This window comes from Oncorhynchus nerka, linkage group LG16 (genome assembly GCF_034236695.1).
Source record: "Oncorhynchus nerka isolate Pitt River linkage group LG16, Oner_Uvic_2.0, whole genome shotgun sequence".
Taxonomy (NCBI): domain Eukaryota; kingdom Metazoa; phylum Chordata; class Actinopteri; order Salmoniformes; family Salmonidae; genus Oncorhynchus; species Oncorhynchus nerka.
The window spans coordinates 43,519,337-43,532,692 of record NC_088411.1 but is presented as its reverse complement, the minus strand read 5'-3'; the positions used below and the strand labels follow the sequence as shown (position 1 = coordinate 43,532,692).

Here is a 13,356-nt window from a genome sequence, read left to right as displayed (position 1 = left end):
GGTATTGGAGGCTATTTTGTAAATGACATCGCCGAAGTCGAGGATTGGTAGGATGGTCAGTTTTACAAGGGTATGTTTGTCAGCATGAGTGAAGGATACTATGTTGCAATTTGTTGTATAACAGAATTGATATTGCAGGCGAAACCCTGAGGAAAATCAAAACAGGAAGTGGCTTCTATTTTGAAAACTCCATGTTCCATAGCCTCCCTTTGCTGGATTTAAAGGGATATGAACCAGATTAATTTGATTGCTTTTCTGATTTTTGTGACCGAGCTACCTGATGCTAAGTGTACTTAATGTATTAACGTGCGATCGATAAACTTACACAAACGCTTGTATTGCTTTCGCTGTAAAGCATAATTTCAAAATCTAAGACGACAGGTGGATTAACAAAAAACGAATCTGTGTTTTCCTAAATTGCACTTGTGATTTCATGAATATAAATATTTATAGTAATATTTATTGTATGTAGCGCTATGCTATTCAGCGGTTGTTGACACTTATCCCGATATCATGTCCAGACTCTAACATGATGACTGACTCAGTGTCCAGACTCTAACATGATGACTGACTCAGTGTCCAGACTCTAACATGATGACTGACTCAGTGTCCAGACTCTAACATGATGACTGACTCAGTGTCCAGACTCTAACATGATGACTGACTCAGTGTCCAGACTCTAACATGATGAATGACTCAGTGTCCAGACTCTAACATGATGACTGACTCAGTGTCCAGACTCTAACATAATGACTGACTCAGTGTCCAGACTCTAACATGATGACTGACTCAGTGTCCAGACTCTAACATGATGACTGACTCAGTGTCCAGACTCTAACATGATGACTGACTCAGTGTCCAGACTCTAACATAATGACTGACTCAGTGTCCAGACTCTAACATAATGACTGGCTCAGTGTCCAGACTCTAACATAATGACTGACTCAGTGTCCAATAGAGACACAAATTAACTGGTTACTCTAGTTACTGGTTACTGGTTTCATTTTTTGTTCCTATTTCCAAGGTTATGTCGGAGTTCGGTTTCTCTGGCATCCTGGTTGTGCGTAATAGGAGTCCGGCCACGCCTCAGTGGGTATAGAAATAGGCTACGTGGCTTGGAGTCAGAAAGTTGGGGCGGCAGCGTAGCCTAGTGGTTAGAGTGTGGGGGTGGCAGCAGGACAGGGATAGCTTATAGCCACAGGACAGTGATAGCTTATAGCTTATAGCCACAGGACAGTGATAGCTTATAGCCACAGGACAGTGATAGCTTATAGCTTATAGCCACAGGACAGTGATAGCTTATAGCCACAGGACAGTGATAGCTTATAGCGTATAGCCACAGGACAGTGATAGCTTATAGCTTATAGCCAAAGGACAGTGATAGTTTATAGCTTATAGCCTCAGGACAGGGATAGCTTATAGCGTATAGCCACAGGACAGTGATAGTTTATAGCTTATAGCCTCAGGACAGGGATAGCTTATAGCTTATAGCCACAGGACAGGGATAGCTTATAGCTTATAGCCACAGGACAGGGATAGCTTATAGCTTATAGCTACAGGACAGTGATAGCTTATAGTTTAAAGCCACAGGACAGTGATAGCTTATAGCTTATAGCCACAGGACAGTGATAGCTTATAGCTTATAGCCACAGGACAGAGATAGCTTATAGCCACAGGACAGTGATAGCTTATAGCTTATAGCCACAGGACAGTGATAGCTTATAGCTTATAGCCACAGGACAGGGATAGCTTATAGCTTATAGCCACAGGACAGTGATATCTTATAGCTTATAGCCACAGGACAGTGATAGCTTATAGCTTATAGCCACAGGACAGGGATAGCTTATAGCCACAGGACAGTGATAGCTTATAGCCACAGGACAGTGATAGCTTATAGCTTATAGCCACAGGACAGTGATAGCTTATAGCCACAGGACAGTGATAGCTTATAGCTTATAGCCACAAGACAGTGATGGCGTATAGCTTATAGCCACAGGACAGTGATAGCTTATAGCTTATAGCCACAGGACAGAGATAGCTTATAGCCAAAGGACAGTGATAGCTTATAGCCACAGGACAGTAATAGCTTATAGCTTATAGCCACAGGACAGTGATAGCTTATAGCTTATAGCCACAGGACAGGGATAGCTTATAGCCACAGGACAGTGATAGCTTATAGCCACAGGACAGTGATAGCTTATAGCCACAGGACAGTGATAGCTTATAGCCACAGGACAGGGATAGCTTATAGCATATAGCCACAGGACAGTGATAGCTTATAGCCACAGGACAGTGATAGCTTATAGCCACAGGACAGTGATATCTTATAGCCACAGGACAGGGATAGCGTATAGCTTATAGCCACAGGACAGTGATAGCGTATAGCTTATACCCAGAGGACAGTGATAGCTTATAGCGTATAGCCACAGGACAGTGATAGCTTATAGCTTATAGCCAAAGGACAGTGATAGTTTATAGCTTATAGCCTCAGGACAGGGATAGCTTATAGCGTATAGCCACAGGACAGTGATAGTTTATAGCTTATAGCCTCAGGACAGGGATAGCTTATAGCTTATAGCCACAGGACAGGGATAGCTTATAGCTTATAGCCACAGGACAGGGATAGCTTATAGCTTATAGCTACAGGACAGTGATAGCTTATAGTTTAAAGCCACAGGACAGTGATAGCTTATAGCTTATAGCCACAGGACAGTGATAGCTTATAGCTTATAGCCACAGGACAGTGATAGCTTATAGCTTATAGCCACAGGACAGGGATAGCTTATAGCTTATAGCCACAGGACAGTGATATCTTATAGCTTATAGCCACAGGACAGTGATAGCTTATAGCTTATAGCCACAGGACAGGGATAGCTTATAGCCACAGGACAGTGATAGCTTATAGCCACAGGACAGTGATAGCTTATAGCTTATAGCCACAGGACAGTGATAGCTTATAGCCACAGGACAGTGATAGCTTATAGCTTATAGCCACAAGACAGTGATGGCGTATAGCTTATAGCCACAGGACAGTGATAGCTTATAGCTTATAGCCACAGGACAGAGATAGCTTATAGCCACAGGACAGTGATAGCTTATAGCCACAGGACAGTGATAGCTTATAGCTTATAGCCACAGGACAGTGATAGCTTATAGCTTATAGCCACAGGACAGGGATAGCTTATAGCCACAGGACAGTGATAGCTTATAGCCACAGGACAGTGATAGCTTATAGCCACAGGACAGTGATAGCTTATAGCCACAGGACAGGGATAGCTTATAGCATATAGCCACAGGACAGTGATAGCTTATAGCCACAGGACAGTGATAGCTTATAGCCACAGGACAGTGATATCTTATAGCCACAGGACAGGGATAGCGTATAGCTTATAGCCACAGGACAGTGATAGCGTATAGCTTATACCCAGAGGACAGTGATAGCTTATAGCCACAGGACAGTGATAGCTTATAGCCACAGGACAGTGATAGCTTATAGCCACAGGACAGTGATATCTTATAGCCACAGGACAGGGATAGCTTATAGCGTATAGCCACAGGGCATGGATAGCTTATAGCCAGCCACAGGACAGTGATAGGTTATAGCTTATAGCCACAGGACAGGGATAGCTTATAGCCACAGGACAGGGATAGCTTATAGCTTATAGCCACAGGACAGGGATAGCTTATAGCCACAGGACAGGGATAGTGTATAGCCACAGAACAGGCATGACTTATAGCCACAGCTAGAGAGATCAACACGCCTAAGTACACTTTAACTCTGGAATAACAAGGCCTGCATCCCAAATAGTATCATATTCCATATTTAGTGCACTAGAGCCCTATGGGCAATGTTCAGTTGTGGTGCATTATATAGGGAATCCAGTGCCGTTTGAGATGCACAAAAGCACCTTCAAGAAAAAAGATTCAGAAACAATTTCACAGCAAATACATACATAGCATATTATGGTAATACCTCATGGTGGTCTTCAACTAGTCAGCTTACAATTGATGCTGAGTCTTCCATGTTACATCTAGGAACATATCTATGTCTTTAACATCTAGGTAAAATATATATCTATTTTACATCTAGAAAGATATCTATCCAGTTTAGGCAAAAGGAACCACAACTATAATATAATTTAGTATTAGAATTCCCAGTATAATTCATTTTAGAATGTAGACTGTTTTTGATTTTGTTTCCTTTCTTCTTCTGGCTTTTATTTCAGAAGAACAGATTTTTTATTCTTTAGGATAAATAATAGATTGTTACTTTACCCCAAGGCTCCTTCACCAACTGTCTACATTTGTCACTATTTATAAGTTGTTGAGAGAGAAAGAGAAAAAGAGAGAATGAGAGAGAGTGAGTAAGAAGGGTTGCATAGGTCCTACTGTGGGTCTACTGGGACCCCCTGGGTCTTACCCAGGTTTACTGAGACATACTGGGTATTACCCAGGTCTACTGAGACATACTGGGTCTTACCCAGGTCTACTGAGACATACTGGGTCTTACCCAGGTTTACTGAGACATACTGGGTCTTAGCCAGGCCTACTGAGACATACTGGGTCTTACCCAGGTTTACTGAGACATACTGAGTCTTACCCAGGCCTACTGAGACATACTGGGTCTTACCCAGGTCTACTGGAACCCCCTGGGTCTTACCCAGGTCTACTGGGACCCCATGGGTCTTACCCAGGCTTACTGAGACATGCTGGGTCTTACCCAGGCTTACTGAGACATGCTGGGTCTTACCCAGGTCTACTGAGACATACTGGGTCTTACCTAGGTCTACTGAGACGTACTGGGTCTTACCCAGGTCTACTGAGACATACTGGGTCTTACCCAGGTCTACTGGGACCCCCTAGGTCTTACCCAGGTCTACTGAGACATACTGGGTCTTACCCAGGTCTACTGAGACATACTGGGTCTTACCAAGGTCTACTGAGACATACTGGGTCTTACCCAGGTCTACTGAGACATACTGGGTCTTACCCAGGTCTACTGAGACATACTGGGTCTTACCCAGGTCTACTGAGACATACTGGGTCTTACCCAGGCCTACTGAGACATACTGGGTCTTACCCAGGTCTACTGAGACATACTGGGTCTTACCCAGGTCTACTGAGACATACTGGGTCTTACCCAGGTCTACTGAGACATACTGGGTCTTACCCATGTCTACTAAGACATACTGGGTCTTACCCAGGTCTACTAAGACATACTGGGTCTTACCAAGACAAGAAAGAACATTCATGAAGGCATCTGAATTCACAGGGAGGGACAGGGACACTGGCAGGTTGCATTTCAGAGAGAGAATATATCATAGTTTAGTTTTGGTGTGTAGCCTCTCTACTGTTGGCTGGGACGACCAGATTACTGTTGCTGGCACAAGCGAGAGAGAGAGAGAGAGAGAGGTCTGTGGAAGACGGGGGGCTCGCCATTGTAATGCTATGAAAGGAAGGAGAGATGGCTCTGTTGCTGTAGCAGCTGCACGCTTTTTACCACATGGGGGTGGTAGGCACTGCAAGATGAGACGAACTAGCCGCGTGTGTGTGTGTGTGTGTGTGTGTGTGTGTGTGTGTGTGTGTGTGTGTGTGTGTGTGTGTGTGTGTGTGTGTGTGTGTGTGTGTGTGTGTGTGTGTGTGAGTGTGTGTGTGTGAGTGTGTGTGGCAGACACACCAACCCACACTATCAATGGACTTGTGCTTGGCTGTCTGGGCTGTATCACCTGCCAAGGTATTGGAGCTACCACTGTTCTGAAGGAGAGCAGGCTTGGCATGAACGGCCAGGGTGGTGAGTTTAGCTTATTACACTGGAAGCCTTTTAGGCCTAGTTTCCATGTTGGACTCAAGCAAACAAGAGGAAAAGCTCATTTCCTTTCTTTTATCCTTATCCTCCTCTTCCCTTCACTCACTATAATTCCCTTCAGTCTCCTTCTCTCTGTTGCTCACTATAATTCCCTTCAGTCTCCTCCTCTCTATGTCGCTCACTATAATTCCCTTCAGTCTCCTTCTCTATGTCGCTCACTATAATTCCCTTCAGTCTCCTCCTCTCTATGTCGCTCACTATAATTCCCTTCAGTCTCCTCCTCTCTATGTTGCTCACTATAATTCCCTTCAGTCTCCTCCTCTCTATGTCGCTCACTATAATTCCCTTCAGTCTCCTTCTCTATGTCGCTCACTATAATTCCCTTCAGTCTCCTCCTCTCTATGTTGCTCACTATAATTCCCTTCAGTCTCCTCCTCTCTATGTTGCTCATTATAATTCCCTTCAGTCTCCTTCTCTATGTCGCTCACTATAATTCCCTTCAGTCTCCTCCTCTCTATGTCGCTCACTATAATTCCCTTCAGTCTCCTTCTCTATGTCGCTCACTATAATTCCCTTCAGTCTCCTTCTCTCTATGTTGCTCACTATAATTCCCTTCAGTCTCCTCCTCTCTATGTTGCTCACTATAATTCCCTTCAGTCTCCTTCTCTCTATGTCGCTCACTATAATTCCCTTCAGTCTCCTTCTCTCTATGTCGCTCACTATAATTCCCTTCAGTCTCCTTCTCTCTATGTCGCTCACTATAATTCCCTTCAGTCTCCTTCTCTCTGTTGCTCACTATAATTCCCTTCAGTCTCCTTCTCTCTATGTTGCTCACTATAATTCCCTTCAGTCTCCTTCTCTCTGTTGCTCACTATAATTCCCTTCAGTCTCCTTCTCTCTGTTGCTCACTATAATTCCCTTCAGTCTCCTTCTCTCTATGTCGCTCACTATAATTCCCTTCAGTCTCCTTCTCTCTATGTCGCTCACTATAATTCCCTTCAGTCTCCTTCTCTCTGTCGCTCACTATAATTCCATTCAGTCTCCTCCTCTCTATGTCGCTCACTATAATACCCTTCAGTCTCCTTCTCTCTATGTTGCTCATTATAATTCCCTTCAGTCTCCTTCTCTCTGTTGCTCACTATAATTCCCTTCAGTCTCCTTCTCTCTATGTCGCTCATTATAATTCCCTTCAGTCTCCTTCTCTCTATGTCGCTCACTATAATTCCCTTCAGTCTCCTTCTCTCTATGTTGCTCATTATAATTCCCTTCAGTCTCCTTCTCTCTATGTCGCTCACTATAATTAGCGATTTCTTTCTGGTGGGATTGGAATTGGTGATTTTTTGTTTTTGTTTTTGTTTAATTGATGATGGATGAAATTGAATTAGGCCTAAATGTAAAGAATTAAGAAATAGTACTGTATTGGGATCTTTCTATACTATTACTGCCTCAGATCGGTCAAAGGTCAAAGTTTTAAAAAGAAAACAAAGTGTGTTATGGATATTATTCTCAGTCCTTTGTCTAGATGACACGTCTGTATACCTGGTAACCTAGTAGACTCCAGTAATGGAGGTCCTTCTCTGTGAAAACCAATGGACCAGTGACTTTGCCCTGGGGAGGTCCACACAGCAGAACAATAGGCTGTCCTCTTAGAACAAAAAAAAAATACTCTTTGGCTGTCCCCAGTTTTTTATTTAACTAGGCAATTCAGTTCAGAACAAATTCTTATTTTACAATTGATGGCCTACCCCAGATGACTCTGTTCCAATTGTGCCCCGACCTATGGGAGTCCCAATCACATCCGGTTGTGAAACAGCCTGGATTTGACCCAGGGAGTCTGTATTGACACCTCTAACACTGAGATGCAGTGCCTTAAACCCCTGCACCACTTGGGGGCCCCATGAGGAGACTCCTTTTTGGTGGTTCCAGGTTAAAAACCTTTTGGAACACGGAACCAAAAGTGCTCTATCAAAAGGGTTCTACCTGGAACCAAAAGGGTTCTACCTGGAACCAAAAGAGTTCTACCTGGAACCAAAAGGGTTCTACCTGGAACCAAAAGGGTTCTACCTGGAACCAAAAGGGTTCTACCTGGAACCAAAAGAGTTCTACCTGGAACCAAAAGGGTTCTACCTGGAACCAAAAGGGTTCTACCTGGAACAAAACAGGTTCTACCTGGAACCAAAAGAGTTCTACCTGGAACCAAAAGGGTTCTACCCTGGAACCAAAAGGGTTCTACCTGGAACCCAACTGTACAATAGCTCAATGTCAATAGCTAGTTGCTACTCTTATTTTTGATCAGTTATTAAAGGTACCTTTCAAGATAGGCTTTCATTAGTCTAGCCCAGAACCATTTGTTGTTAAATAGAATGCTCTGGTGTAGACTATTGAAATCAAGCCATTGGGTATTGCAGTGAGGTTACCTATCAAAACCGTCCTTGTGTATGTGTAATCAGGGTATATAGTGAAACCATAAGCCTAGACGTTGTTGAATTGATGCCCTGCTTTTGGCTCATGTTAATCTGCCCCAAATAGTGGATTGGGGCCTTTTAACACCAATCACCAAGATCAATGGCTGAGTTTATTTCATCATTCCCATAGGTCTATACTCCTACTACACAATCATGTGGATTGCTGCCCTAGATGGCTGTTAGTAAATATCCCCATGACCTTCAATACACACATTTGTCCCTAACAACTTTGATCGAAGGAGAGGAAACGTAACATTCATTTCAAGTAGCCTTGTGATATTACCATCACGTTAAGTATTTGATCATATGAGATAAATAGCCAATACAAATTCTGATCATCTGATCAGGGAACCTAAATATTTAGTAGCTTAGGCATAACGCTCGGGTTCAGGTACCTTGTGGTAATATTTGATTATTTGCCCATGTTAGATATACAGCCAATATCCTTATTTTGATAATCTAGAGGAGAAAAAGATAAAATGCCAATTAACGGGGTATTTTGTTTTCACACGGACTGCACATCATCTAACTAATGGTCACGCTACATACATTATGTTAATGGGTTTACCGTTAGTGTGGGAATCTGCTTTATTGTAGAACTGTAAACATACGGAGAGGCAGAGTAGCCTACTGGTTAGAGCAGGTAGCCTATTGGTTAGAGGCAGGTAGCCTAGTGGTTAGAGAAGGTATCCTAGTGGTTAGAGATAGGTAGCCTAGTGGTTAGAGACAGGTAGCCTAGTGGTTATAGCAGGTAGCCTAGTGGTTAGAGACAGGTAGCCTAGTGGTTAGAGACAGGTAGCCTAGTGGTTAGAGCAGGTAGCCTAGTGGTTAGAGACAGGTAGCCTAGTGGTTAGAGACAGGTAGCCTAGTGGTTTAGTGGTTAGAGACGGGGTAGCCTAGTGGTTAGAGACAGGTAGCCTAGTGGTTAGAGACAGGTAGCCTAGTGGTTAGAACAGGTAGCCTAGTGGTTAGAGACAGGTGGCCTAGTGGTTAGAGACAGGTAGCCTAGTGGTTAGAGCAGGTATCCTAGTGGTTAGAGACAGGTATCATAGTGGTTAGAGACAGGTGGCCTAGTGGTTAGAGACAGGTAGCCTAGTGGTTAGAGCAGGTAGCCTAGTGGTTAGAGACAGGTAGCCTAGTGGTTAGAGACAGGTAGCCTAGTGGTTAGAGACAGGTAGCCTAGTGGTTAGAGACAGGTAGCCTAGTGGTTAGGGACAGGTAGCTTAGTGGTTAGAACAGGTAGCCTAGTGGTTAGAGACAGGTGGTCTAGTGGTTAGAGACAGGTAGCCTAGTGGTTAGAGCAGGTATCTTAGTGGTTAGAGACAGGTATCATAGTGGTTAGAGACAGGTGGCCTAGTGGTTAGAGACAGGTGGCCTCGTGGTTAGAGACAGGTAGCCTAGTGGTTAGAGCAGGTATCCTAGTGGTTAGAGACAGGTAGCCTAGTGGTTAGAGACAGGTGGCCTCGTGGTTAGAGACAGGTAGCCTAGTGGTTAGAGACAGGTAGCCTAGTGGTTAGAGCAGGTATCCTAGTGGTTAGAGACAGGTAGCCTAGTGGTTAGAGACAGGTGGCCTCGTGGTTAGAGACAGGTAGCCTAGTGGTTAGAGACAGGTGTCCTCATGGTTAGAGACAGGTAGCCTAGTGGTTAGAGACAGGTATCCTAGTGGTTAGAGACAGGTGGCCTCGTGGTTAGAGACAGGTAGCCTAGTGGTTAGAGACAGGTAGCCTAGTGGTTAGAGACAGGTATCCTAGTGGTTAGAGACAGGTGGCCTCGTGGTTAGAGACAGGTAGCCTAGTGGTTAGAGACAGGTAGCCTAGTGGTTAGAGACAGGTATCCTAGTGGTTAGAGACAGGTAGCCTAGTGGTTAGAGGCAGGTAGCCTAGTGGTTAGAGACAGGTAGCCTAGTGGTTAGAGACAGGTAGCCTAGTGTAGCCTAGTGGTTAGAGGCAGGTAGCCTAGTGGTTAGAGACAGGTATCCTAGTGGTTAGAGACAGGTGGCCTCGTGGTTAGAGACAGGTAGCCTAGTGGTTAGAGACAGGTAGCCTAGTGGTTAGAGACAGGTATCCTAGTGGTTAGAGACAGGTAGCCTAGTGGTTAGAGACAGGTATCCTAGTGGTTAGAGGCAGGTAGCCTAGTGGTTAGAACAGGTAGCCTAGTGGTTAGAGACAGGTGGCCTAGTGGTTAGAGACAGGTAGCCTAGTGGTTAGAGCAGGTATCCTAGTGGTTAGAGACAGGTATCATAGTGGTTAGAGACAGGTGGCCTAGTGGTTAGAGACAGGTAGCCTAGTGGTTAGAGCAGGTAGCCTAGTGGTTAGAGACAGGTAGCCTAGTGGTTAGAGACAGGTAGCCTAGTGGTTAGAGACAGGTAGCCTAGTGGTTAGAGACAGGTAGCCTAGTGGTTAGGGACAGGTAGCTTAGTGGTTAGAACAGGTAGCCTAGTGGTTAGAGACAGGTGGTCTAGTGGTTAGAGACAGGTAGCCTAGTGGTTAGAGCAGGTATCTTAGTGGTTAGAGACAGGTATCATAGTGGTTAGAGACAGGTGGCCTAGTGGTTAGAGACAGGTGGCCTCGTGGTTAGAGACAGGTAGCCTAGTGGTTAGAGCAGGTATCCTAGTGGTTAGAGACAGGTAGCCTAGTGGTTAGAGACAGGTGGCCTCGTGGTTAGAGACAGGTAGCCTAGTGGTTAGAGACAGGTAGCCTAGTGGTTAGAGCAGGTATCCTAGTGGTTAGAGACAGGTAGCCTAGTGGTTAGAGACAGGTGGCCTCGTGGTTAGAGACAGGTAGCCTAGTGGTTAGAGACAGGTAGCCTAGTGGTTAGAGACAGGTGTCCTCATGGTTAGAGACAGGTAGCCTAGTGGTTAGAGACAGGTATCCTAGTGGTTAGAGACAGGTGGCCTCGTGGTTAGAGACAGGTAGCCTAGTGGTTAGAGACAGGTAGCCTAGTGGTTAGAGACAGGTATCCTAGTGGTTAGAGACAGGTGGCCTCGTGGTTAGAGACAGGTAGCCTAGTGGTTAGAGACAGGTAGCCTAGTGGTTAGAGACAGGTATCCTAGTGGTTAGAGACAGGTAGCCTAGTGGTTAGAGGCAGGTAGCCTAGTGGTTAGAGACAGGTAGCCTAGTGGTTAGAGACAGGTAGCCTAGTGTAGCCTAGTGGTTAGAGGCAGGTAGCCTAGTGGTTAGAGACAGGTATCCTAGTGGTTAGAGACAGGTGGCCTCGTGGTTAGAGACAGGTAGCCTAGTGGTTAGAGACAGGTAGCCTAGTGGTTAGAGACAGGTATCCTAGTGGTTAGAGACAGGTAGCCTAGTGGTTAGAGACAGGTATCCTAGTGGTTAGAGGCAGGTAGCCTAGTGGTTAGAGACAGGTAGCCTAGTGGTTAGAGACAGGTAGCCTAGTGTAGCCTAGTGGTTAGAGACAGGTAGCCTAGTGTAGCCTAGTGGTTAGAGACAGGTAGCCTAGTGGTTAGAGACAGGTAGCCTAGTGTAGCCTAGTGGTTAGAGGCAGGTAGCCTAGTGGTTAGAGACAGGTATCCTAGTGGTTAGAGACAGGTGGCCTCGTGGTTAGAGACAGGTAGCCTAGTGGTTAGAGACAGGTAGCCTAGTGGTTAGAGACAGGTAGCCTAGTGGTTAGAGACAGGTAGCCTAGTGGTTAGAGACAGGTATCCTAGTGGTTAGAGACAGGTAGCCTAGTGGTTAGAGACAGGTACCCTCGTTGTTAGATTGTTGAACTAGTAACAGGAAGGTGACAAATTAAAATCCTTGAGCTGACAAGGTAAAAAGACCAGTTAACCCACTGTTCCTAGACCAGTTAACCCACTGTTCCTAGACCAGTTAACCCACTGTTCCATGTTCCCTGGTAGGCTGTCATTGAAAAGAAGACTTTGTTCTTACCTGACTTGCCGAGTAAAAAAAAAAAAATGTCATCGGCTCTATCAGATAATACTAGTGTTATCATCTCAACTGCTTTTTCCCGCTAGACGCTTATTGATACCGGAGGCTATAGATCATTATCTTGAGAGATACGTGATTGATTGGGTCATGAACGAGTTATGATATTGCCACTAGTTTATCACTATGTTATAGAGTATTATACGAAATGGAGATCGGCGTGAAAATCGTTGTGCGTTGTTTGAGTGCGCTGGCAGGCTGGAGAGAGATCCACTGCGAGATGCGATATGAGAGCGCTCCGGGTATGTGGCAATGAATGGCATGCGGAGAAGAACACACCACACATCAAAACGTGGCTTGCTTCGGGGCTTCCCCACTGGTCAAAACCGGGTTGAATCAATGCTGTTCACACGTCATTTGAACCATCAACAACAAACAAACAAAATATGATGACGTTGAATCAACGTCGAAAACGGATAGGATTTGCAAAAAGTAATTCACTTAAGGGAATTTCCAATTTTTTTCACCCAACTTTTAACCTAAATCCAATGAGAGAGTGGCATTTTTGGTTGATATCACGTTACATTCCCATGAATAGACAACACGACCAAATGTAAATCAAAACTAGGCGTTGGACCCCCTAACCTCCTTTGTGGTGAAAACACACACAGGCAACCCCCCCCCTAAAGTGAACAGGGGAGCTGAACCTTGGCGCTGAGCTTGTTGTGGCTGTAGGAGAAGAGCAGAGGGGAAACAAACACCCACCGGCAGGGAGAGATGCATTTCGCGGAGTTTTCCCACCGGTTAATCTGCCCTCGGTGTCAAACCTCCGCTCTCCCGGATCAACGTAGGAATGTCAGACACTCACCGGGGTGTCTTCCAGCTCCTCCGAAGCTTCCTGCCGACAAGAGGCTTAGTTGCTTAGACCGCGATTAGTCTTTTACGTATTTCCATCTCCACGATTAATTATATTCTCTCTGCGCCCTCGGTATCTATCCCTCAGTAGGCTACCCATGAGGAATGTTAAATATATCGCAGTGAGTAAGGGAGGGTAAGATCCCTGTCGTCCCCCCTCCGCTGAGGAGTTGGAGGGTTTCCAGTCGGTGAGCCGTTATCGGAGCGGCATTGGGGAGTCGGTCTCTGTGTTTGGTACTTGCAATGCGGACAGAGGGACAGACGGAGAACAATGCTGCATTGCCAC

The 13,356-nt window shown here is 45.2% G+C and overlaps 1 protein-coding gene across 1 annotated transcript in view; it reads right to left on the bottom strand.

The window, feature by feature from the left end:
* The window catches only part of LOC115125913 (leucine-rich repeat transmembrane protein FLRT3-like), a 33,759-nt gene that overhangs the window by 19,538 nt on the left and 865 nt on the right, over nt 1-13,356 (bottom strand). The window lies entirely within an intron of this gene.